Raw genomic sequence first — 26,982 nt, 5'->3', positions numbered from 1 at the left:
GAGGAGTTAAAAATGTAATGAGACCACACTGTCTACAAATTATCTACTGTATACAATTTTAAAACCATTTTACAAACGCCTATTTTCTCTCACACCTTGGTGCCTCACAGGTTTTATGGGAAGGAGGTAATGAAATGGAGAGGGATGAGAAACTGATGGAAACTGTTCACTCTGCAGATGACATGTTTAGACTGAAGACTGGCTAGATACTGCTCTACAATCTTTTGCTAGACGATTCTCAGAGCAAAACTGGCATAGGGTCCAGACATGACATTTGCCCATTGGAAAGGTGTTGGACTGCAGCTGCCAATCAATGTAGCAAGGCAAGCTCGGATTAGAATGGAGAAGAAAGCATACAATAATTTATATACAGAAATGAAGTGAAGTACATCATTTATCCTGTTTGTTGAAGAATGCTAAGTGGTTTCTAACATCCATCTACTAGTTTTGTTATGTCCTGCAGTCTTAGTTTTAAATATTTTATTTATGGACCATTACATGAGCTCCTTTTCTCTTTCGGTATATTTTTGAGATTGTCTTTTTAACGAGTAGGAGGGGAGTTATGAAAATAAGCTCAAGGTTAGTTCTTACCAAAATTCTTTAACTTCCCTGACCCCCATTGGCAGATTCAAGATTGAAACTATAATTATTATCCAACCAGACAAATTTCGCAATTACAAAGTGTCATTCATAATTAGAAAATTCAAACACTGTCATGAGCACTAATAAGATACCTAATAATATTAATGTTTCTTACAATGTTTGCTGAGAAGTATATGACAGATAAATAATAAAAGTCCAAAATGTACTCTGTATAAAATATATGTAAATGTTGAAAGTCAATACTCTTAAAATGGTTCTGAAAGAAGTGTTCTGAGAAAAACGAAACATTTTAGATGCCTTTTTGTACAGCTGCAAGATCTCCAAATAATACCACAATATTAATTTATGAACATATTATTGATCAAATAAAAAATATTATAGCCTCAACAATAGTATTCTTACTTATGTTTTTCTTACTCAGAACAAATTTTATTCAATAAGTTGATCCATCTGATTTTGAGCCCTTCTGGCTGTATGATATCCAATAGCTCCAGAGCAGTATTACATTTTTAAAAAAACTACAATGTTAACGAACCCACTTTAGAAATTATCTTTTGGTCTTCAGATCAACAGAGTAAATTAGTTTTCTGTTTTTTACCTATGGTAGCTATGAACAGTTATAGGTATATATTAAAACACTGCTAATCAAATTAACATGTATGCTAGTCACACCAAAATGCATCAAATACAGACTTACCTCTTAGGTTTAAGCAAAATTAAACATCAGCTGTAATATATTCCTTAGTGAGCAGTAAGAAGCCAAGGAAGCTTCAACCTTGTTTAAATATCTTGTGCTGTTTCTGGGTAGAATAATCTCTGAGCTTCCTCTGTAGCTTTAAAAAAAAACCCACTTGGCACAGTAAGGAATGATCAAATTGCTTCAGTCACAAGTTCTTTTTACAACTGATTACATTAGGGGGCCTTGGAGTGAAAAAGAACTGAACTACCTGTCAGCTAATATTTCATAAAATATTGCTGAAAGGTTGAAAATTTCAGTTGGCAGTGTAAGTTCTAGTGATGTGTAAATTGTGAAGAGCACAACATCTTCTTAGCAGGTGATTAGATTTTTTTTAAAGTTGTTCTCCACGAGACAAGGTAAGTCAGACAAACTTAGGTCAGGTCTATGCTCAAAATGCACCAGTGCAGCTGCGCCACTGTAGGCTTAAGTGAAGGTGCTCCTACACCGACAGTACAGCTTCTCCTGTTGGCATAGTTAATCCACCTCTGTGAGAGGCAGTAGCACTGTCTGCACTGGGCGGTTAGGTGGGTATAACTACATTGCTCAGGGGTGTGGATTTTTCACACCCCTGAGTGATGCTTCTGACCTGGGAAAACACGGTCAAAAGTAATTTAGGGTAAAATTTTCAGAAGTGCCTAAGTGACTTGAAAGTCTAAATCCCACTGACTCCTAAGCGCCTAGGGACTGAGCGACACAACATACTAGCGGTTTGATTCCCCTGCTCATGTACACATAGTTGCACTAGTTCTCATTGAGCTAGTGTGAATGTAAATAGGAGTGTAGCCATGGTAGCAGCAGCACGGCTGAGCCTGCCAAGTACAAACGTGCCTGAAACCAGTAGGTATGTGGCTCAGCCATGCCTCTGGTGCTACTGCTACCTGTAGCTAGCACAGCTATAATGCTATTTATATTCATGATAGCTCAGAGAGGGCTAACACAAGTAGGTGCACACAAGCAGGGGAATTCCACCCTAGCTCCTAGTGTCGGTGTAGCCTAAGTCTCTAACATCACTTTTGAAAATTTTACCTTTAATCTTCCTTTTGAGAGATTTGACATTTTAGAATGTACTTGCAAGACTGTTTCTTTTAGCATCAAGAGTCACAGAAAAATATTTTGGGGCCAAAATACGAACTATCTGGATTATTAAAATGCTTCTGGATTTAAATATATAGAATTTTAATAAGTAATTAAGCCTACCACTCAGTTTTTGAGAAAGTAAAAAACAAACAGACATTATTTAAGTGGGTCTATAATTTAAGATGTTGTGCTTCACTTTTTCAGGGAAAGTAGGGGGAACACAAACTAAACTACTGTAACAAGCTACTCCCAGAATTTTGCCGTCTTCATTGATGATGTTGATTTAGAACAGGGGTTCCCAAACTTAGTTTGCGGCTTGTCCAGGGTAAGCCCCTGGCAGGCCGCAAGATGCTTTGTTTACCTGAGTGCCAGCAGGTACGGCCGCTCGCAGCTCCCTGTGGCCGCGGTTCGCTGTTCCTGGCCAATGGGAGCTGTGGAAAGTGGTGGCTCAGCCCACGCTGCTTCCTGCAGCTCCCATTGACTGGGAATGGCAAACTGCGGCCACTGGGAGCTATGAGCGGCCGTACCTGCGGACACTCAGGTAAACGGAGTGTCTCGTGGCCCACCAGGGGCTTACCCTGAACAAGCCACAAACCAAGTTTGAGAACCCCTGGTTTAGAGTAAAGAAATAAATGAACAATATTAGATTGGTTTCTTCCATTAAAAAAAAAAGAAATTGGTTAATATTTGTCTAGTGGAAAAAGACCAAATGGGCTGAAGAAAAGGTTATTTCAAAGTTTTAGAAGGTATTACAAGGAAAAGAAGTAAAAGAACAGCAAAAGCTTTAAACAGACTGCCTAGAGAGGTTGTGGAAGCTCCTTCCCTGGAGATTTTCAAAAGGAGGCTGGATAGCCATCTGTTTTGGATGGTTTAGACACAACAAATTCTGCATATTGGCAGGGGGTTAGACTAGATGACTTTGCGGTCCCTTCTAACCCTATGGTTCTATGATTTTATGAAAAAGGACAGGATATTGTCATTTTTGCTTACAGGAAGTTGTTTCAGTTATGCTCAAATGCTCGTGCCTGTCTGCATAGATATCTTCTACAAGGAGAAAGAACACCTTAAAATTGTTTATGAGAAAAATATTCTGTACATTTCAATTAATAAATATTAGCAGGATTTCTGATCTTAAAGGCTGCAGTGGAGTTGAAGTTACAAGTGCAACCAACAGACTCAGATCTCATGTACAATGGAGGCATGGTGCATCTCAAGTCAGGCCTGTGTAGAGATTTCTAAAAAGTATTTTTTTTTCTGCTGATGGACACCCTTTGCATAGGACATAATAGTTTCAGATGCACTGTAATACTCGGAGTCATTGTTAATAAAATACTTCAGGGGTAATCTTTTGCAGTTCCAGCTGCTAAAAATCAACAGATTTGGGTGTATCACTGCCTCATTTAAGAGTGAAAGAGTACTGTTGTAGTGATGTGCCTTGAAATTTTCTGTTGACTTAAAACACATTTTTAAGACAAAACCCAATTAAAGAAACCCCCAGAAAAAAGCAGTCTTTAGAAGGAGAGTACAATACTTCTTCCAGGAAAGAAATGTTCACGCTTCCAGCCAAACAAAATATGCACACCCCTAGCGTGTTTATGGAAACCAATAAAAAACAAGGTCTGTTCATGCCTGGGGTATTTCTTTAAGCCTGTCTGTAGCAGCTCAAGACAAAAGGGCACATCCCCATGTTGAGTGTATAACAAATTTCCTCCTAACATGGACTCTCTTTAGGCTGGTCAACCAAAGGGGAAATTAACAAAGGTTTTGAAGAAAACAACAAACCCACAGAGGAATTGGATTTCATACCCTATGTTCCCTGAGAGACCATTAGCCCAGGTTGGCGCCCTCCAGTTCTCTCTCCCTATTCTGAGGGAAGGAAGTTCCTTATATACCTACCTCCATTCTCTGGAATCTTTGCCAGAATCCTGACTACACTCATGGCCGCACTGGGATTTCAACTCCCAGTTTGCCCTGCTCTTCTGAATTAGTAAGAGAAAGGCTGGTTAGAAGCACACAGGCTCGGCTGGATCCTTCAACACTGAGAGGAAAGGAAGTTGCAACCCATTCTGTTCTTAGAACTCTAATTTCAGGCCCTAAATAGAGTTAGAAGTCTGGGTTTCTTGGCCAAACTACCAGGTTGTATCCTGAGACCACTTCCTCTGAACTTCTCTTTCCAATTTCACAAAACTCAGGGGATTGGATACTGGCTCTATTATCTGTAGTTTAGGAACCATGAACACTCTGCTTTGGAACTATCACTGAAGATTATACTGAAACTTCAGCTACTATAAAACATGACAGCATTCTTGCTTAGCGGCAATAGCCAAGTTAGCATGTTAGACTTGTGCTCTGAATGCTGTACTGGTTTGCTTTGGAATACAAATTGAAGTGTGGAAGTGTAATGTTCCATGTTCTGGCTACATTAGAAACTGCCTTTTATCTATTAACCTCCTGACATTAGAAATCAGCCAAGACAACTTACAGCCACAAAATGTAAACTTTGCAAAATGCCAGTGGAAGGACTTACACTCTGGAACTCCTTTTGTTGGTCAGCCCTCAACCAAGTCTGTTGAACTTCAGGCAGATGGTGCAAGGCCCATCTGCTTAAGAAGGCTTGAGTCTGGGTATTGGTTAGGATAGGAAATGAGTCATGGAGAAACTTCATGGAGATAGTGTTGGGTATTTCATTGTTAAGATCGCTGTTGTTGGCTGTGGGTAGTATTTTATACTTTTTTGTATTAATTATGATTTTAAATATATAAATATGCCTAGAGACGTGGGTAAAGAGCTCATGTTTTTATAAATACTGTAGTAGTATAAATAATATAATTGTTCCATTTTTACTTATATTATTCAAAGTGAACAACTACTCCCAAAGACCATGTTCAAAGACAACAAATTCTGCCAAAGTTCCCAAATGGATGCTTGAGAATAACTTGAGGATGTGCAATATTGCTGTTTTATTCCCATTCTCAAATATGCATTCAAGAAAACCCTTCAGACACAATCTCTTGCACTCCAACTGTGCTGGATATGCAAACCACCAATCAGAAATAGCTGCAGCAACAACATTGCTTTGATTAACATCATTGTCTTCCAGCATGGAAGGTGAAGACCTGAGGTTGCAGGAGCTCATGTAGTATCCTTTCCTTTTGCTAGTCAAATAAATGCAAGTTATTTTTGTAGCTCCACCTGGCTTATCATATTTCATTCAGCTCAGCCCTCCTGTTTGTGTTGCAAACCTTGCGTAGTGAAGAAGCATCTCCTTTATCCAAGATAACATCAGAGAAAAGAGGGTAATAATATACACAGAAGAAACAGGTTCTGTACTTTCTCTGGGTAAATTATGCTATTTTTTCATTGCAAAACAAGATTTCTTTATTATGACTTTCGCTTGTCTGATAACATTTCTGTGTATAATACATCCATTAAACACTATGAAAGGTACACTAATGAAAATAAAAGAGAGGAAATTAGCCATATACTGTAAACAAATATTGACAGTTTCTGGATTACAGCCAACAAAGAAATAAATTAAAACAGACCAGTCAAGGCAGCAACTCTTTAAAGCCAGTCCAAATACGGGCATTCCTAGCTGGTATAAGATTTTCCTGTAATAAAATGAAATGGCGCTTATTTTGTATTGATTATTCTTCTTGAAGAAAGTCTAGCCCTCTAAAGTAAATACACTTCAAAGACTCCATATGAACTACTAAAGTAGGGCTGCTGTACTTTTGAAACGTAATGCAGGTATATTATTAAAAAAATAGAATGACCATTCTCTTACTGATTCAATACAATACCCACCTACTTGTACATATGCTCTATTACTGAGATTACAGTAGAAAACTAACTGAGTTACTCCAATAGCTTAAAACTGTTTAACAGCAAATTCTCATGTTTTTGTGTTATGCAAAAGCAGAACTTGAGATTCAGGACTGATCTTAAGCTTTTTTGCAGTTTTAAGGTAGAAGGCACTAGCAAACCTTTCACTAAAACAACATAGTTTTGTAAATATACAGAGAACTGTCAATTTCATATCAATATCAGAATTGAAGAAAAGGAAAAGGGGAAGCAACGTATCAAACAACCCAGCATGAAAGGAGATTTACAAATGAACACCATGTGAGCCAAATAGAGCTACTGGAATCAATCACAGTGCAAAGCAAATGTTGTGAATTCTGGATTTGCTTGCATGTGGCATAGAGGGAGATGGGCACAGTGGCCTGGTCTAATGGAAAAGGGTACAAAATGAACATATAATTAATAAACAAACCTTGTCTCCAGGGTTCCAGTCCTAATCCTTGTTGGGCAGGATTGCCTTTTGTAGTAATTCTTAGCTCAATCAGCTATGTTCTCTTGGCATGGAGTCACCCAAATTGAGTAGCATTACATCTTTCAAGGGAATTCATTAAGTGTACATGACAGAGATCAGAAAATACAATGGTAGAACAGACTTGCCCTTTTATATAAGGATTACACCATGATGCTCGAATCTTTTACCAGAGCTAACAGTTTGAAGGTCAGGTTCTATGTAACAGATGTGCTAATCTCTTATTATCTGTATATTATACCTATTATTCCAAATAGCATTTAATTTTTCATGGAAATGGGAGAAAAAGCTTTACTCATTACTCAGGATTACTATTATCATTAATTAGAGTGCTTCTTTTTGGGTATGTTCAAACTGTCAGATTTATACAGAAGGGATATCAGTAATATAAAAGTATCCATATCCATCCGAACAAGTGGAAGTAATTTATATCACAAAGGTAAATTCCACACAAGTAGCAGGATATCAGACTGATATAAGTGAAAATAGATGACTGGCCAAATGTAAATGTCTATATAATAATATGAGATGCTTAAAAGCAAAAATATATGAGCTAAAATGCCTGGCATTGGAATAGACTCTTAACATTATAGTTGTTCCTGAAACATAGTGGAATGGCCAAAAATATCAATGGGATATTCTAATTCCTTGCTATGAACTCTACAAGAAGAGCAAATTAGGACTTAGAAGTAGGGGAGTAGCACTGTATCTAAAAGATTCCATAGAATCTAATGAGATGGAAGATTTAAGTAGAGTGCACCAGTAAAATGTGTATAGATACAAATTGCAAGTCATACATATAAAAATATATTGCTTACACTCCCAGCCCCTGATCAGGTAAAGCATAACAAATACTCAATATTTAGGGTCAAGGATCAGGCATGCAACAATGGCTAATAAAACAGTAATAGTCGGTGACATCAACTACTTGCATGTAAACTCGTGAAGTATCAAAGCACAACAAGGTTTAGGGAAACAATCTCTCAACACCTTAAATGGAGCGGCTATTGCTAGAATAAGAAAACAATTAGACTTAATCTTAAATACCACACAGGAGTTGGTTCAAGAAGTAACTTCACCTGAGCCATTAAATAATAATTATCACATGTAATTAAGTTCAACATTCCTGGGGGAGGCATTGCCCCAGTAAGTAACATGATGACATTAAACCTTAGAAAGGTGATTTTTTAAAAATGAGGAAGCTAGTCATATAAATTAACCTGCCTTGAGGCAAACTTTCTTCCTAGCTCCAGCCAGATGGTGGATTGGCCTGAAACATGAACGTTTATATTCCTTCTATACTTCTTTTATTGTAGATATTCTCTCATTTATGTCAATAGGAGTTTTGCCATGGACTTCAGTGTAGGATAAGACTCAATACCACTCCAAGGAGCTTGAAGCCCCAAAAAATGTTTTCCTCAGTTTAACGTATTTTTATGTTATATAAACAAAGCTGATCTCGTGGAATTTTCAATCTCCCACACATCCAAATGATCTCTTCATTATACACTTTAATACAAATATACAATTTTTAAAAACCTCTTAAAGGAAAAGATGTTGCTCAGGCCATAAGACTAAAATAAGGGAAGCAGTTCTTACAAGGAATTCACAGTCTCTTTTTTAAATAAAAGGTTTTAAATAAAAAGTGCCAATTCTGATCCCAGTACTGGAAGTGTTACTGTTAGAAGAACTAGGAATCTCTCTCTCTCTCTCTCTCTGAGGACCCAACTCTGTGTTTGCCTAGCTTGGGAATGGGAGAAAGACGTAATAAAGAGAGTTAACATTTTAAAAGTATCAAAAACTTTTCACTATTTTTCCTATCTTTTTGAGAGGAACTTGAGGCATCATAGCTCAGTGCCTGCAGCAGAACTGAATGTGTGTGTGTGCATGTGTACCATAGAGCAAATCCTACAGCCCGACTGTGACTGCATTCTTCCACCTAGATCCTCCCCGTCTGTAAAGGGAGGAGATTTTTATTGAATTTCTTATATAATCATTCTCCGTTTCATGTCACCCAGAGCCAAATCCTGCTCACAATGACTTCAGTGGGACCACTCATTGAGAAGACAAATAGGATTTGGCCCCATGGCCATGCCATTCTTTAACAGACTGTATTTAAATAAAAATACTGACGTTTTCACTGTAATGCAGACGTATTTTAACAGAAGGAGATGGAGATTATATTTAGCAGTATACATCGGTGACAGCACGCATACAATATTTCATATGACTTCCTATTTCTATGTGGTATACTGTGATGGGGTCTGCACCCCACACCTGCCCTGAAAGGGTTAATGAGGGCCTGAGAGGCCATCTAAGTTATCTGGGGTCACCTGGGAAATGGAGGGCCGGGATTAATGAACAATGAAGCCCACTTGGGGAAGGACTGGGACAGCACTATAAAGTCAAGAGGCTGAAAGCGGAGGTGTGTATGAGGGACAGGGCGGGGGACGTTTGTAAGAGAAAGGAGGCAGTCCCCTTTGTGCTTTGAGCTTCCTGGCTTTATAGTGCTCTCCGAGTCCTTCCCCAGCTGGGCTTCACTGTTAATTAACCCTGGCCCTTCTTCTCACAGGTGACCCCAGGTAACTTAATTGGCCTCTCAGGCCCTCCTTGACCCTATCAAGGCAGTGAGGGGTGCAGTCGCATCACAGATACCCAAAAGATAAAATGTCTTTTGAATTAAACAGACTCATGTGTGCTGAATGTTTAAACTATTTAACAAACCAGACGAGTTGTTAATCCACTGAGTGCTTTGTCATATATTGCATTCTATTAATTCCTGCCTCACAACAATAAACTATACAGTCATCAGCAATGAGCCTGAAATGTTCATATGCCTTTCCAGAGTGCTTGCCTAAGCAAAGACAGACAGCAAGTGACCCCCATGCTGCTTTCCTGTTCATTACAGCAGAAAGGGTAATTTTGCATGTTCTGCTCAGGTAGCTTTCAGGAGCCGCTCAGGGCAACTGCAGCCTAATATTTTGATGGAAATATTGGCAATCTGAACAAAAAGACCTTGTTAAAAGTGAGACCGTCGTTGTATAAGCAGATGAGCTCAAAAAATACAACAATTGCAACCACTTTTTGTTCTAAAGCACAAAACATCAACTGCAAAAATGACCGATAGAATGTGAGTATACACTTAAGGTGAGACTTTCACTGCTGCCAGGGTACTGGATGCCCAATTCCAATTAATTCTGAATGAAAATTGAGTGTTCAAACAAATACTTTTGGTGGCATTGAAACACCACCTTTAGGTTTTGCATAATGCATGTATCTGAGCATTTTTCTTAACCAGTACAACAAATGTCCAGATTGAAAGATTTTAAGGCTCTTTCTATGTGGAACCTTGATTCAGATTGTAATTAACAAACTGTGTCAATATCACAAAATACTACATGTAATGAAGTGCAAGGAGCACTATTTGCTCATGAATTGCTCATAATTAAACTAACTCTTTACGATGCAGAGCATAATCTACTTCAGCACATTATAAATTTAAGTCCTTCTTAATAAACAAAACACTTCAGTTTAAATCTCTGAATAGCTGCTAAATATAAGCCCACACACAATTTTCACTAAACAAATATCAGAAAACAAAATAATGGTATTAAAAAACCCAACCCAAGATCAAAGGCACAGACTACACTAGACATCACCAGACCAGAGATGTGTTTTAGTGATGTAAGTTGTAGGTATTAAACACCTACATTCCCTTTGGCCACAAGTCCAAATTCCAGTAGGGGTTGACTCTGTCCTTGAACTCAACTTGAGTTCTGTGCAGGTTTATTATGTGGATATTTCACGTGAGAACATACAAATCACAGTTCTACTGGATGGACATTTGAGAACCCATGGCACTTTTTGCTTAGAGAGTGCTCTCCTTAGCTAAGGATACTCTCTCCTGCATTGATGAACAATATGTCGGGCACCAGCTGGTGGTTGCCATCCCTTTCAGAGCTGGCAGCATTTCAGTGGTTCTGCATATATTATTTATGACATGCTTTGGGGTCCTTTAAAATAAATTAATCCCAAAGCACTTTCATGAGGCAATTACATTACAAGAGGAAGGATGTTCCGATGGTTAATACATGGCATTGGGAGTCAGGAGGTCTGGTGTCTATTCTTGACTCTGTTGTAGACTGTGTGACCTTTGCAAGTCATTTTATGCACTTCAATTTCTCCATCAGTAAAATGTGGATAATAATACTTACCCTTCCTTTGTAAAGTGCTTTGAGACCTATGGATAAAAAATCTTATATAAAAACAAAGTACAATTATTTATTATATTATTATTATTATTATTATTATAAAAGAGCTATGAGAGCCTCAAATGGCAGGTATTACAGAAGTAAAAATGTTATTTTAGAAAATATCAAATAAATTTAACTACCAAGCAAAATTCAAAAGTACCTATTTGTATATACTGTACATAGTTGCTGGCAGTTAAGGATGCAAAATGGTTATCCAAATTGCTGTGAGTGTGAGGTCAAGAAGGAAAATAATGGCTAGCACAAAAACAGTCTAATGAGATCACCCATTTCTTCAATCTAACAGCAATATCAAGTGCCAAAACCTTGAAGACACTTAAATCAATGGCATTCAGCCCCCAAACCTTCAAGACAAAATCTTCAAGCTACCCCTTTCTTGACATCTATTTTTATATCTTTATATTTTATAATTACAGACACCAACCAATCAAAAACTAAACATTCTTTGACAACCAGAAGCTCTCTTACTCTGCATATAATTATTCTGTGTAATAACAGGATGATAAGAAGTCTGTTGTCTGGCCATGATAAAACTGGATGAAAACAAGCAGAAAGGAAAGATGGTCCTGTGATTAAGGCAACAGACTAGGACTCAGGAGATCAGTGTTTAAATCCCTGCTCTGTCATGGACTTCAAAGCCATTCTCGTAAATCTGTGTCTCACCTCTACACTTGTGAAACCTAATCATATTATTTCCTCACCCCACTAGGGTGTTGTGAGGACAGAAACTATGGTGATGGGTGCCACACAAGTACAGATACAAAGGCCTGGACTATCCTACAAAGTTAGGTTTACATAGCTGCCTTGCATAGACTTAGTTTTGCATGTGTCCACACTTAAAGTTTGTCTCCCACTGATGCAAGGTCTCCTTTATGCCAACATAGTAACACCACCTCCCTGAACGGCACTGAGCTACGGTCAGTGTATTGAGGTTGATGTAGGGTAAATGTAGACACAGTGTTACTTATGTCAACACTAACAGTCCTGCAGCAGCTGTCCCACAATGCCTGACACTGCCGCTCTGGCCACAACTGTGAACTCCACTGCCCAGGAGATTGGAGGGCCTCCCCCGCCCTTTAAAGCCCCGCAAATTTTTGAAATGCCTTATCCTGATTGTCCAGCTTGGCGAGCACACCTAGCAGATCTCCGCCTACCTAGCAGCTCTCTCTTGTTGTGTGCAACTGCCCAGCTGACCATGCCAGCTACACATTCCAGCCATGCTCTGGCCTGGGTTAGACAGGAGATACTGGATTTCCTGGACCTGTAAGAAGAAGAGGCTATGCAAACACAGCTATGGGGAATGCAGGAGAAGGGATCAGCAGCAGTGGTGCATGAAAGCAAAGAAACTGCTGCAGGCATATCAAATATCAATCCGGTGCTGAGCTGCAGACCTGCAGATTTTACAAAGAGCTACATGTCATACTTGGTGAAGTCCACACCTCCATTGGTACCTCCAAGGAATCCAAGTCACAGGCCCATGGCATGAACAGGAAGTCTGAGGAGGAAATGGAGAAGGAGGAGGAAGAGGCAGAGGATGGGGGACATGCAACTAGGGGCTCCAGCTATGCCACACGCTAGGACCTGTTTGAGAGTCTACTGCAGTCCAGTCAGTCCCAGCAGTCGAGCACAGGTGAGCCAGATTCAGGGAAAGGAATCTCAGGTGGGTACATTTATTTCCCATTACAGTAATGCCCCCTGCCCTCCCAGCAGGACACAGTTATTGAGTTTTCATCAATTTACTCACACTTGTAGAAGTAGTGGTACAGCAAATAAAGGTAGAGTTACATGCTTTTCGTTACCCTGTAGAGTTAGGCAGGCACGGGGCCATGCAGAGCTATTTGTTTATGTACTCAAAGATGTCCCTTAAATCTTCCTGAGAGATCTTGATGACACTTTCATGGAGGTTCTCTGCACTCCCCTCCCAAAAGTTTCTAGGGATGGCAGCCCTATTTCTTCCTCCCCCGCAGGACACTCTCCCATGCCGGTCAGTGATAACTTCTGCAGGCACCATTGCAGTAAACAGGCTAGCAGCATACAGCCCCAGGTGGCTTCAGGATGCCAGCAGCAGCTGTGTGCTCTGTGCCTTTGTTACCCCCAGGTGTGAGATATCAGCTAAAATCACCACTGCTGGTGGAAAATGGTGCCAGTAATTCAGTGCCATTGCCCTATGCTCAGTTTCATGCAACCAAGCAAGTCCCTCCTCATTTTCCTCACCACTGGTGGACCATACTCACCAAAGCTGGAACTGTGAGTGGTGCCGTGCACAAACACCCTGAAGCAGAAGTGCCAATAAGCATGTCTTGTTTAAAACTTTAGGGGAGCAAGTGAAGGGAGCTCTGAATCTTAACTTTCACCTTCTGTTGTGACCATAACGACAATGGTATCCCTGAGTATTTTATCTGCAGATGCCTTACAGCCTTGAGGGGTTGCCTCTCTGCATCTGCAGAACACTTGAGCTAGATAAGGAGAAGAAAGAAGGGGCCTAGGAATGACATGTTCAGAGAGATCCTGCAAACCAATGCTGCAGGAATGCAGCAAGTGTCTGGAGAAGGAAAGAACAGACAGGAGAAAGGCCCAGGAATCAGAGAGGGAGATGCACCAGGATATAATGGTGCTTCTCTGGCAGCAAACACAGATGCTGCAGGCTCTTGTGGACCTGCAAGTTTAACAATTCTGGGCCCACCTTCCTTTGATGTCCATGGAGAACTCCAGTGCAACCCCTTCCGACACCCTCTCTCAACATGCCATGTGGCACCAGAAGCCACATCCTTACCCCTACCATTTCACAATTTAATGCCATCCACAGCTTCATGATCACTGACCTGTGAGAACCACAGTTGATGTATGTGTCGCTAAAATGGACAGGAATGTTCTTTCCCCTTCTTTAAGCTTTGTTCCATAAATTTTTTGAGATTTTAATGTATTTGCTTTTAATTTGCATAGAATTTTTTAAAAAGTGTTTTAGTTACTCAATAAAATTCTTCTGTTTGGAAAACAATTAATATTTATTAGTTTCCAGCATATCATAGAATCAATCATAGAATATCAGGGTTGGAAGAGACCTCAGGATGTCATCTAGTCCAACCCCCTGCTTAAAGCAGGACCAATCCCCAACTAAATCATCCCAGCCAGGGCTTTGTCAAGCCTGACTTTAAAAACCACAAAGGAAGGAGATTCCACCATCTCCCTAGGTAACGCATTCCAGTGCTTCACCACCCTCCTAGTGAAAAAGTTTTTTTAAAATCCAACCTAAACCTCCCCCACTGCAACTTGAGACCATTACTCCTTGTTCTGTCATCTGCTACCACTGAGAACAGTCTAGATCTATCCTCTTTGGAACCCCCTTTCAGTAGTTGAAAGCAGCTATCAAATCCCCCCTCATTCTTCTCTTCTTCAGACTAAACAATCCCAGTTCCCTCAACCTCTCCTCATAAGTCACATGTTACAGTCCCCTAATCATTTATGATACAGAATGCCTGGTGGTAGTGAGGCATTCTTTTTTTGTACACTGTGACACAACCCACAGGATCAGAGACAACTACACTGTATATATTTATAGATGTCCACCACATACCATACAATTCCTAACCAGTATCCACACTGTAGGGCCAGGTAAAGCACAGTATACCACAATGCATTACTGTGGCTCGCAGTTAAAGTGTGTTTTCAAAGCCTCCCTGAGCCATATAGCTCTTGTTGAGCTCTTTGGATAGCTCTTGCTCAAAGTCAGCAGACAGCCACTCCACCTCTGCCCTCCACTCCAGCGGCAAGTTTTCCCCCTTTGCTTCTCAGATATTATTCAGGACACAACAGGCAGCTATAACCAGTGGGATATTGTTTCTCACTGAGCTTCAATCTTCTGAGTAAACAGCACGAGCACTCCTACAATCTACCAAAAGCACATTCAGCTGGCATTCTGCACCTGCCAAGCTGGAAGTTCCTTGGTGCTGTTGTGGTGGCAAGTGTCTGCCTCCATGAGCCAGGGCAGCAAGGAGTAGGCTGGGCCCCCCAGGATCACTATTGGCATTTCAACATTCCCAATGGTAATCTGCTGGTCAGGATAGAAAGTCCCTGATTGTAGCTTTCTGAACAGACCTGTGTTCTTAAAGATGTGAGAGTCATGCACCTGGCATTGGCCACTGTTGGAAGACAGGATACTGGGCTAGATGGACCTTTGGTCTGACCCAGTATGGCCGTTCCTATGTTCTTATTTTCCCTAACCAGCCAACACAGATGTTGGTGAAGCGTCCCTGGTGATCCACCAACATTTGCATAACCATAGAAAAATGTGTTGATGTACTCTGTGGCAAGGTGGCATGGTACTAAAATAGGGATGTGTGTTGTCTATTGCTCCACCACAGTTCAGGAACTCCACTGCTACAAATCCATCCATTATGTCCTGCACACTGCTGAGAGTCACAGTGCTGCGTAGCAGGAGACAATTAATGTCCCTGCAGACTTGCATGACAATGGCCCCCAGTTCCAAAATTATTTCCCACTGCAGCAATCTAGCACTGCAAGTTCCACAGCGCGATTGCTACTCACTTTTCAGTTTCCACGGCATGCATCCGATGAAGTGAGCTGTAGCTCACAAAAGCTCATGCTCAAATAAATTGGTTAGTCTCTAAGGTGCCACAAGTACTCCTTTTCTTTTCACTTTTCCACTGTCAGAGAAGCTCTCATTCTGACTCCCCTGCACTGGAAGGTGGGGGTGACCTTGGCAAACAGGAATGTGGCCTTGCACATCTGAAAGTTCAGCGGCTGCTGCGTGTCATCCCAACCCTGCATTATGATGTGATTCCACCAGTCAGTGTTAATTTCTTGGGCCCAAAAGCAGCACTCCACTATTTGCATCTGCTCTGTGAATGCCAGCAGCATTCTTGAATTGGTTCTCGCTGTGTCCACATCAATCTGACCTCTAGGAAACTACCACGTTCCCCGTGTCCATTTCTGTGGCTCTGCAAATACTGGAGGATCATGTGTTCTGTGCTTGCAATGCTCATGACAATAGTGCAGAGCTATGCAGGCTCCACGTTTCTGTCAGAAATGGAAGACATTGACAAGTCCTGCACAGATTTGTGGAATTTTCAAAATAGCAGCAAAAAGTATGGGATAAACATTGCATTATGGGTAGAGAATGTTGCATGATGCAAACCTGACCCTGCAGTCCCAGTCACCCTTGCATGACTTGTTTCTGCCCCACCATGCATTGCCAAAACTTCCCAAATGCCAGTGTGCTGGACATGGGCAAGTTGCACACCAGGATACCTACCAATGGTGCACCACACTGCGCATCAAAACAAGAACTCCTGGTGAGTAAGCATAGAACTGATGCAAGGAGTCAAGTAAGCAGGCCTGCAAGCAATATACTAACTGCGGCGGGTTTATGCCAATATAACTTGCGTCTGCAAAAGTTTGCAGTGTAGACATGCTGAAAGAAAGAGACAAGTGAGGTGAGCCATAAGGAAGATCAGCAGGTTTCAAATTGTTACTCTAAAATGGCATTATTTCCACTTCTTGTTGTGACCAGTCTTGTTGTGACCAGTTTTCCTTCTTCACCCCTTGGGCCAACTGAAGTGCATTTTGTCTGAGTGGTTTTTCCTCTCTTTTTAAAAAAAAGAATATTGCAAATTACACACCAAAATGGACGTTAATGTAATATCATGGATGCACTGTTTCAAATAAAAAAAGTCAAGGAAGTTAAGGTTAAGGTTCCTACAGTGCCACTAAGCAGGCCATCTTTATTTTGTATAGCATACAACACCAAGCACGTTGCCAGCATTAAATGGATAATACCACCATATGTTTTCTAACTCTCTCAGATAATCACTAGAAAATTAGACTGAGATTGAGACATTTCCATCTTCTAGAATGTGACAACACTGTTGGCTAATTTTGCTCTGTAGAGAATAGTCCATTATTCTGGTTAACATGATCTGAAGAAGAGCTCTAGGTAAGCTAGTCTCTCTCACCAACAGATGTTGGTCCAATAAAAGACATTACCTCACCCACCTTGTGTCTCTAATGATCCGACAAAGGAAGCTGTCAGTAAATAAGGTATTCTTAAATTGCCTAAAATTAGCATCAGAAACCAAAAACCATAGGAACATCTTATTATAATGATCCAAGCTTGATTAATGAAACAATATATACAAAGCTCTTTAAAGATGGGTTAAAATTTCACCAGGATTAATAAGGCTAAATATTAGTTCAATTTGCATGCTCATTCAATCCTTAGCCTGACTGGTAAGATTTCTACCAAGCAAGTAGTGTCAGTTGTGATGTGGATATCTGTTCATTAGAGAGTGAAATGAAATTAAATCACCAATTAATTTAATAATATGACATAATACTTTACTTCTAAAAGTATTATCAGAAATTTAGAAAGGTCACAACAAACAAAAAAGTACCTGTTTAAATAGAGGCAGCTCCACTACAATGAAAAGGAGTAATGAAGACGTGCTGAGAGTCTGGTCACTACCCGCCAGAAACACTCTAAGGCTCAAATGTGTAATCTGAACTCTGCTACTGTTCAGGAAAAAGGGAAACAAACCCTGCTGCAGCTTCACAGCTTGTTTATTATGTGACAAGCTGCAGTTTCAAGGAAGCATCAATTTTGCTTAGCCCAGCATTGTGAAAGTTCACACAGTAAAAAGCACTTAGTACAGTGAACACCAGAAACATATCTAAAATACAACCAGGCTGTGCCTGTCGCCTGGGCACCAATTTGAGGGAGGGAGAAAAAGCAAGGATTGTTCTCTTAGTTGTTTCAACTGAGTCACTTAATCTAGCCTGAGTTACTAGCTGTAAAATGGGGATAATACTTTCCTTCCTCACAGGGGCATTGTGAAGAGAAAATCCATTAAATGATTGTGAGGCATTCAAACACTACGGTGATGAGGGATACATAAGTAGCTATATCTAGTGAGGTTAGAAGAATCTGGTTCTAACATATGCTTATAGCATACCTCCCAACATGTAAAGTGGCTAAGTGGGACTGGTCCTGCCCCCAGGGGGGAGGTCCACGGGCGAGGGCATTGCACAGCAAGCTCACTGCACAGCAGTGGCTTCTGTGGCTCCTGTACTGCAGGGCAGGCTGGGCTTGGCTCTTCATTCCAGCTAATGAAACCTGGCCCCAGCACACAGGGTTGCAGCTCTGCTCACGTTTGGCTCAGCCCCCACAACAGGTTATGGGGGCAGCTGGGCCAAATTTGAGTGTTGCAACCTGGCACACAGAGTTGCAATGCCACTCACTCAAGTTTGGTCCAGCCATCAGGCTGTCAGGGAGGCTGAGCCAAACCTGAGCAGAGTTGTGACCCCCTGGCACCAGGGCTGTTGCAACACCCTAAGCAAGGAGCCAAGCCCAGCCAGCCTCATGGGACAAGCACTACTTCAACTGGGACAGTGAGTTTTGTGGGTCAAAGTGGAACAGTCCCTTGAAACCTGGAACTGTTGGGGAGGTCTGTCAGAGGCAGATGGCGACTGGGATTTATTTATAAAAAAGATAAGCCCCTCAGGATGGTTTCTCTAATGTATTCCTTCTTTTATCTATAAAAACAGATCTTGTAAAAAAGTGGTATTAGTATGTAACCAGAATAGGTCAATCCTATTGCATATTTACCTTGTCCGTTTATTTTCAGTACTAGGGCTTCAACATCATTGTTAATGTCACAGTGACTTTTCAGGTAGACTAACGAGAGATGAATGGGTTGCCAATGAAATCTCTCCCCACAACCCTGGCCCCAAGAGAGAGACAGGGCTGGCAGGGAGGAGATAAGACATCTGAGGAGCATTCTTAGGAAGAGTAATGATTGAAGTTTATCTACTTTCATATACAAATCCTAGATCACATCTTAATATAACTCATTGTTTCAGTTTGCCTGCAGACTCAGAGAGAGAGAGAGAGAGAGAACAGTTTGTGGCATCAAATCTACATTCAGCTAAAGAGCTATAAAGAGACCTCTGGTCAGTCAGTGGGGAGGTGAAAGCAAAACAAATCAAAACAGTGGCACCAGGGGTCCTCCCCTGGAAAAACTGAACAGGTACAATGAAAAAGATTTTCAGATATTATAAACAGGTCAGTAAAAATGATAGTCTATTTTGCATTTATCTGGAATTTTGTGCCAACTTGTGGCAAATTATGTCCTATTCTAATACTAGTATACACACACCAAAACCACAGGGCCCCAAATGCATTTAATATTCTCCAAAGACAAAAAACCCATATAAAAATGTTCAAAACCATTCAACATATTAATGTTAAGACACTACTTAAAACCAAAACAGTCTATCCTCATCTCTGTAAACAGCTGTGCTCATCTCATATCCTTAGCCATTTCCCCCTTATCCTGCACAATTCACAAAAACAAGCAAACTAAGCCATAGTGACAGTTGCCTCACCGAGCTCTAGCCCTTGCTTCCTCTCGGTGCTCCTTGTCAGACCATGTTCTGAGGCTGTGAGCCACCAAGAAGGGAACCGTAGAGGAGACAGCAGCACAGCACTGCACACCAGGCTGGAGGCTAGAGAAGCAGGTTTTACCTCATCCGTACTGACAACCTGAAGCTGTGTATCACAATGCCTTCTGCCAGTGACTGACCTGTCTTTTTCCTTCTTTTTTGGGGAAAACCAAAAATTTGAATCCAGCAAAATTAGCAGGAGAGTCCTAAATTCTTGGATTTCTGGTATATGTGGATTTCTCATGTACCATTGTCACATTCACAGCTTCTATTGTCTCTGTGCCTCAGAAAAATCTTCATTCCTGAAGTTTGGTTTCTGACATATCAATACTTACACATATATTAAACAGTATGATCTGGTAATTTTTCTATGAATAAAATAAACTGCATATTTTATAAACTCATAGAAAGGGGAAAAGTATCTATCGATGAGAATTAGATAGTATCAAAACATCCATCAAACAAGATAACCAGGCAGCAGAACACAACAAATATATATCTTTTAAAATTATAACAAGAGAGGAGGCTGTGCCTAGGAGTGCGTAAGGTTTAAATCCGGCCCTGGGTTTAAATGCAAAACAAACACTGCACTGGCACAGAATGGGTCTTATGCAGGTGCAACTTATATTGGTAACTTACTGGAGTAAGAGTAGCAGCCGTGTTAGTCTGTCTTCGCAAAAAGAAAAGGAGGACTTGTGGCGCCTTAGAGACTAATCAATTTATTTGAGCCGATGAAGTGAGCTGTAGCTCACGAAAGCTTATGCTCAAATAAATAACTTTGATATTATCTCAATACATCTTTTTATATTTACATGGTGTAGAATATGGGACCAAAGTATGAAAGGAGCTCACTGGTCAGATGATAAAGCAAATTATAGTCCTGGTTAAATAAAACTGAATGAAAATACAGCAAACATTACTAATAAGATCACTTTTTACTATATTTCATAAATGAATGAGAACTATTTTCCAGTGATTTAATTTTGACTGTTTGATAACAAAATAGAAACAGAACAGGAACAAAGTCCTTCCTTCCTTAAACAAATACATTTGAAATATTTTTAATTATAGTGCTGTTTTACATGCACTCAAACTCACAGACAAAATGATGACTATACTGTTTCACAGTAGTTTAATTTTCCTGACATTAAACTTGCATGAATTTTAAAACATAAATCAATTATAATTTGGTAATAACGAAAAATACAATGACTGGGATTCACTTTCTACAGGAATCTGTGTAAAAAAAACTGCAGGGGGGAAAAAGTGTTAATAAATACCACAGCAAATCAGTACTTTACTGTGATTCAACCAAGTGCAAAGCAACATCAAACTCAAAATTTATAGTTCAGGAAAAAGGAAAAGAATCATATGTAACACTAATTCAACAGAGCAGGCTGGACTTTGTTTGAAAATACTAACCCTTATTAGGAAATCTTTTGGAAGATGAGTAACTCAGACTGAATTATGTTTCTATTAAGGGTAGTGAATTCCTCAGCTAGATGGCAACAGCAAATAAAAAAGAACATGCTTACATTCACTCACTCGTTTCAAAGAATTAAGAATCATCACTAGAACAAAGTGTTCATCTCACAGAAATAAGCTGGTGTTGTGTTGAATTTGTGTTACCTTCCCTTCTTTTCTTTTTCTTTCAATATCGTTCTTCATCTGATGGTGGTGGGTTTTTTTTCCTCCTGCAGATGCATTTATGTGAGTTAAAGCAACATCTGAACGAAGGTTTTGTTCCTCTCAACAAAATATTCTTTACTATTTAGTCGTCAGGTTTAGAGACCCATTATGGACAGCTCTCCAAAGGCATCATCAGCATCCACTGCTGGTATTCTAGAAACATTTTTTTTTTCAGTTTAGTTGAAAAGGAAAACCCACACTGATGTCATGTCCTTTCCGCATTCTCTATACTTTCTTTTGCGGAATAGTGTAAACATCTTCAGAGATTTGCTTCAGTTATCTGAAATAGACTGAAAGGGCTAAGTCTGTGAAAATTAACAATAACTAGAGGAAGCAGGCTCCTGATATATTAAAGTGAGCTAAATGCTGGCTGAGAGCGGAAATGTTGAAGAAAGAGATACTACTCCTCAGGTTACCATGAATTATTCTACAAGTACACAGGATAATAAAGGTATATAGGGACGTTTTATGGCAGAAATTTGCATCCTCAGACTAACAAAATGGAGTTACACTAGGGTAGAGGAGTATATACGCTAGTATTAAACAGGCTTTCCTGCAGTGATGAGCAGACAACGCAAACAAGTACTTTGGAATTGCTCTTCTGTGCCATACGGGAAAATTAACCACAAATGAACTTTATAGACATGCTGGTCCAGGAGGGTTGTTTTATAGTTTGCAACTTCCAAGTAACTTTGTTTCTTGGAAGCCTTCCCAAATCTACTTTACTATCAAAACAGTCAAGATCTAACAATAACAAATCTGGCCAAATAAAAGATGACAGTGAAAGAGAACAAAAATATTAGAAATCTCATAAAAACACAGACTTGATGCCGTATCTTGTCAAACAGTAGAACAAAAGAAAATTAACTATCTCACTGCCTGGGCCACCAAATATTTCTGATACTGCTTGACAATTTGACATTTTTAATTAAAAGAAAACAATTTAAAAAAACCCTAATGATAACAAAATAACAAAATAACTAATGGACCCTAAAATAGAGGAAAGTTGTGGGTTTTATGTGTTCCTCTGCTAAGCAGGGTGAGCTTGTTCAGTACTTGGTTGGGAATTGGTCAAGGAAAAGCCATGATGCTGTGGTAATCGGTGTTTCTGATTAAGGAGGTAGCACTCTTCCTTTTGAGTCATTACTGAATTGACATCCTAGTAGAGAGGTAGGGAGTTTGGTGTGGGTGGAGTAGTGGAAAGGTTATGGGGTCACTTTGCTGTCAGAGTTTCTCGAGTCACTTGTGATCACTGAAGATGCAACAGCACTCTTAGCAAAGGACGGGATATTAGTCCATTTTTTCTTGCAAAATTCCAGTTTGGATAATTACATCGGCCTGCCTAGATCTCTTCTGTAATTTAAATTGGTTAGGGAAATCTTTTTCACTTTCAGTTTTAAACTCTTATTTATGGACCAGGACCCTATTGTGCTAGGCACTGTACAATCACAGAACAAAAGACATTCCCTGCCACAAAGAGCTTACAACCTAATTACAAGATGAGAGAACACATGGATACAGACAGACTGACAAGGGAGTACAAAGCAACAGTGGGACAATATTTGTTGGTGTGATAGACAGTGGTATTGGCACAAGGCTATTTGTGTGTCTGACAGTTGAATGGAACTCTGGCACTGATGGAACGTCCGAAGAATTTTAGAGCTTTATTAGATAAAATTCTTAATTAAATAATATTTAATTATTTCCAAAATATTAAATGCCTAAAATTTGTCCATAGTAATATCCTATCCGGCAGTCTCTTGGTATGCCACAACACAGCTGCCAAGATAGGTGAAACATTATCCATAGACCTTCTTTTCTGCCTGGAATGTTCTTTGTAGGTGTAATTTACACTCAGGCTGGCATGGTCACACATAAGGACTGTGAAAATGAAGTACTGGCATCATATTTTTCAGTGTCTGTTGTGAAAGTATGTGGCTCTAGGTTTGGAGGACTGCTGTCCTCTGCTTATTTACCTTTCAAGTGTTCCAACCACTCTTATTTTTACCATTGAAGATTAATGCCCGCTTGCAGTCAGTGAGTGACTGGGTATGCTATTGTCTTGTGCACCAATGGATGATTATAGACCATGCACACGTATTTACTGAATAGGTTTGCCTTTTCTAAATTTTACCCAACTTCAGTCATTCAACAAAGTAACCAGAGAATGACATCTGTATCCATGGGTCTCAGCATTATTTTCAGAAAGCAGTCTTGCTTGCCGATCAGCCAGATAAGCAGGAATTTCACATCAGCTTCTGTGACCATATATAGAAAACAACCACTGACGTAGCTTGCTGAACTGGATAGTGCAATATTATTAGGGGTGGACTGTTGGATTGGCCTCTGAAATTGACATGTTGGAAAACAAAGTTGAATTCCAGAGTATGTATGGGAATTCTCTTTATCCCTTAATTAAGGGAAACACTTCAGGTGACTACTCATGCTATGTGGTGCGGAAGGTTCTACTCATGCTGTGTGTTGGGGAAGACTAAAAGCTTATGGGGTAGAACTAGATCATATGATGCTCTAATGATATGTTCACAATGTAATTAGACACCCACGGCTGGCTGGTGCCAGCTAGCTTGCGGTTGCAGGGCTTAGGCTTGCGGGGCTGTTTAATTGCAGTGTACATAATTGGACTCAGGCTGCAGCCCGAGCTCTGGGACCCTCACATGTTGCAGAGTCCTAGAGCCCAGGCTCCACCTGAACCCGAATGTCTACACAATTAAACAGCCCCTTATGTCTAACAGTACTGTAGATGTACTCTAAGGGTACATCTACACTGCAACTGCGAGTGTGATTTGCAGCTTGTGTAGACATACCCATGCTAGTTGTACCCTATATAGCTTGCTAAAAACAGCAGCAAGGGTAAGACTGCCTGACTCCTCATTGAGTATGTACTAGCTTGTGTAACCAGTGCTGAAGCCCGTGCTGTGACATGCACACTGCCATTTTTAGCTAGCTAGAGTACAGCTATAATACACCTACACAAGCTGCAAACCTGCAGCTCTAATGTAGACATTCCCTCAAGTTTACTCAAGTCTTTTTGCTCACATCTGATAGTGACTTTTGAGGAAAATTATTCTCAATTGCAGAACAGTCTTAGGTTTGACTGAGCACACATGTATGCCTCACCTATGTCTGTTTCATGCCAGTATCTTAAGGCTATCCTGTATATATTCAGGTCTACAGAGTCTTTCTGTAGCAGTGTCTTCATTTTTGTCCAGAAAACATGTATACAAAGATTTTCACAGCTTTTGGTCTTCAGAAAATTCAGGATTACAGCTCCAACCCGCAGTACATCCTCCACATCAGGAGGACAGAAGATTCCTTTTTAAATAAGATCTGATTTATTTCTAGAGTGCAACTTTGCAAGCAGGAATAAGGACAATGGATAACTTTGGTTTTTATGACAAAATAACTCATCATGATTCCCTGCGATGTACTGCCATGATTCTTATATTTGGAGGTGCAGCTGCTCAGTACCTCAGACAAATCAGACTCCTAGGTGTCTCCACTTAGGCATTCTAATATAGAGGAATCCAGAAACTGGTCTTTTTAAAATAAAAATTGAATCTCATTGTTCTCCTCATGAACCTGTTTGGCAGGAGTGGAGGAGAATATGTGCTACGTTATATAAACCATTCAATTTAGTTTCTTCCATTTCTTGTTCTTGACCAGCAAGCATGCAGCTGTAACACATCGTCCCGATTCTTTAAATTCTTCCACAATAAACATTGCTTTGCCTCTCATGGATTATGGAGTAGCACAAAGAATGGCATTTTCTGCATTACACAATTTTCACGACATATTCATGGGCGAAAATAGGAACAAAGAGCGTATAGGCCTAATATTGGCCCTTTACAGGGGGTGAAGATCACTCTATATGTTTAAATAAACCTCTAAAAGATTTCTGAAATAGTTCTTTTGGTGAAATAAGTGCCATGGTTGGACTCATTAAAAGGTTTTATTGGATTTGGCACTTATGAGTAACATAGCCATTGCCAGTTCAAACCAGTAGAATCTTTATTCCATCACCATGACATCATGGTGTATTCTTTATAGGCCTGCTCCAACTCTCAATGAAGTCAATAGGAGTTATACTTACCTTAAAGGGGGTTGGATTAGGTATTAGGCACACACATGTCCATATAATCTATAAATTTTAAACAGGATGCTAGAAATTACTGCAGTATAAAGTGTTTGCATCAAGATCATCACTTTGACACATTTCAAATATTGAAAATGAGGCTAATGAAATATAGATAAAGGGACTGATTTTAAAGAGCAGGATACAACTTTAACTATAGCTGGGAAGTGCTATTGGCTCTCCCCCAACCCATGCATTCATGGGTTTTATTAAGTCTAGTCCAGGGTAAATTATCTCACACTATATAAACAGTACCTGAGGGTTGGTCCTCTTCAGCCTAACTCCTAGTATTTAGCCTAACTCAAGATCCTTTCTTCCCTCCCTCTGTGATGGGGAATGAGGGTATCTCAGTCTGCAAAGACTTAAGGCCTCCCCTTCTCCCTACTAAAAGGTCCACCAGCTATATCCAATGTCTTTCAGTTATATTTCTCTCTGGGCAACAGCCCTTTCAGCCATTGTCCTCAGGGGACACTGTATACAAGTAATGATGAACCAACCCCTTCAACATTATTTCTTAACATTAAAAATTCCTATTCACACTCCTTTTAACCTAAAATTGGGCCTCCATGATGCTGTGAGGAAGGCAAACACCCTGCCATTTTAGCACAGAATAACTCTTCTTTGATACCAAACACAGGTGATCTAGTCCGACAGATGCACAGCACCATGGAAACACAGCTTGACAATACCTCAAGTTTAGGGAGACTGGGGCAGAGATAGTGGCAACATGGCTGTGTAATGATCGTGAGGGCTTTAAAAGGTAGAGCTAGGGTTGGCAACCCTCCCAGATTGGCTGGGAGTCTACCGGAATCGGCATCAATCTCCCAGGGACTATTGTAAGCAATTCTGGAGATTTCAATAGGCTGCTAAAAGTCTGGTCGGTGGTGCAGAGGGGCTAAGGCAAGCTCCCTACCTGCCCTGGCTCCGTGCAGCTCCCGGAAGCCTCTGACATGTCCAGCTCCTAGGAACAGGGGCAGCCAGGGGTCTCCGCTGGCTGCCCCCGCCCTAAGCGCCAGCTCCGCAGCTCCCATTGGCTGGGAACTGTGGTCACTGGGAGCTGCAGGAGTGGTGCCTGAAGGCGTGGGATTAGAAACAAATTTATATGCAAGTCATGAGTAGTTTCTTAAGATTGCATATTCTCTGGTAAATAGCATAACCATTCTATTAAACTGACCTGAGTGGCACAGGAGAAGCTATTCAAATCTACTGATAAATCTTTACATATATTTATAATTATTTTTAATAAATGTGCATTTTTCAATTGGGTGATTACAGATCTACAGCATAAATGAATTTCTGACTTTTTTTTAGAAGGCTGCACAATATTAATGGTGATATAAATTTAGAACGTTTTGTGAAAAAGTCTATCTATTGAAGCTGATTTTCAAATATTAGTAACAGATAAATATTTATATATTTATTTTAAAGAGTCTAGTTTACATTACTAAATCAGCAACCTATACATTTTAATTTTAAATAGAGAAGTGAATAATGAGTTATAAAAGTATAACACAGGGATTGGTAACCTTTGGCTTGCGGCCCATCAGGGAAATCCACTGGCGGGCTGGGATGGTTTACCTGCAGCGTCCGCAGGTTCGGCCGATTGGAGCCCCCACTGGCCACGGTTCGCCATTCCAGGCCAATGGGGGCTGCAGGAAGT

General features: G+C 40.3%; 1 protein-coding gene across 43 annotated transcripts in view; it reads right to left on the bottom strand.

Annotated features, from left to right (window-relative positions):
- Positions 1–26,982, bottom strand: part of RIMS1 (regulating synaptic membrane exocytosis 1) — a 507,196-nt gene that overhangs the window by 29,738 nt on the left and 450,476 nt on the right. The window contains exon 1 of one of the 43 annotated variants that reach the window (XM_073336445.1): positions 19,424–19,494. The exons of the other annotated variants lie outside the window; for them this stretch is intronic. The gene's annotated coding sequence lies outside the window, so the exon portion shown is untranslated. Of the gene's footprint in view, positions 1–19,423; positions 19,495–26,982 lie in introns of those variants that run through there. 43 annotated transcript variants of the gene reach the window in all.

This window comes from Lepidochelys kempii, chromosome 3, assembly GCF_965140285.1.
Source record: "Lepidochelys kempii isolate rLepKem1 chromosome 3, rLepKem1.hap1, whole genome shotgun sequence".
Taxonomy (NCBI): domain Eukaryota; kingdom Metazoa; phylum Chordata; order Testudines; family Cheloniidae; genus Lepidochelys; species Lepidochelys kempii.
This window is presented reverse-complemented; position numbering and strand designations above follow the sequence as displayed.